Source organism: Dipodomys merriami, unplaced genomic scaffold, assembly GCF_024711535.1.
Source record: "Dipodomys merriami isolate MVZ:Mamm:240054 unplaced genomic scaffold, mDipMer1.0.p SCAF_246, whole genome shotgun sequence".
Classification (NCBI taxonomy): domain Eukaryota; kingdom Metazoa; phylum Chordata; class Mammalia; order Rodentia; family Heteromyidae; genus Dipodomys; species Dipodomys merriami.
The window spans coordinates 1,386,640-1,387,611 of NW_027203893.1; the positions used below are offsets into that span (position 1 = coordinate 1,386,640).

General features: G+C 31.0%; 1 pseudogene; it reads right to left on the reverse strand.

Moving 5' to 3' along the window:
- Positions 1-334: 334 nt before the first annotated feature.
- On the reverse strand, positions 335-431 carry LOC138836011 (U6 spliceosomal RNA; annotated as a pseudogene).
- Between the last annotated feature and the right edge of the window lie 541 nt (positions 432-972).

The following is a 972-nucleotide window of genomic DNA, read 5'->3' on the forward strand; positions in this document are numbered from 1 at the left end:
TTTTATTCTTTCCTAGATATACTTTGAATTCTATATTATTTTATAATACATAGGTTCATTAATGTGTCCTTTCAGATTGTATTCGATATAGAAAGTCTTAGATTCCTTTTTTTCCTAGGTCCTAATATTATTTTTCTTTGGGATAAAATGACAATTTTGTCTAATTTCAAAAGTTTTGTAAAGTTTATGCTATGTAAACGCCTTTCTGAGGTGAAGATTTAATACACTAATGTCAAACTAAATTTAATTAAAAGGAATTACGTTTGTTGTTACACTTGTTATTTTGTAATCAACTTTTTAATAACTGTTTTTCATTTCTTGCATCTGAAGAATGAAAAATATGGAATACTTCACAAATTTTCATATCATCCTTGTGCAAATGCCATGTTAATCTCTGTAGTGTAATTTGGGAATACGTGCTGCTGAAGCATGTAGTATCTTCTAAATTTAAGTAGTTAATGATGAAATCTTTATACAGGCTTATATCCATGGGTGCCTACTTGGAACAAGGAATCCTTATTGTTCCTAACAATGTTATTATTTCCCTAAAATTCTGTGAATAGGGGAAAAATTATATGTTCAATTAATTGCTCACATTTGCAATTTTTTGTCAATGACAATTTTAAGTCTTTTTCATTTGGAATTTGATCATACTTTCAATAATTTGTAGCTAGGTCCAAAGGTGATGGCTTTTTCAAGTACTTATTGATCCAACTGACTTAGGTTTGTGAAGCTAATGGATTCAAAGTAAGCCTTGCTTACGGGCTACTTCTAACATTCTGCAGCTGACATTTTCCCAAATGAGGTCTTGCTGGCACAAATGTCTACCTGACCCTTTACTCTTCTCCCATGTAGGAACAGACAAATCAGAATATCTTACAATGACAGCATAGTTTGTTTTACTTGAATAAAACTAATCTTAGTTACAAGGATCATAGAGAGATGAACAGTTCAGTCAGAACTGTTCAGACT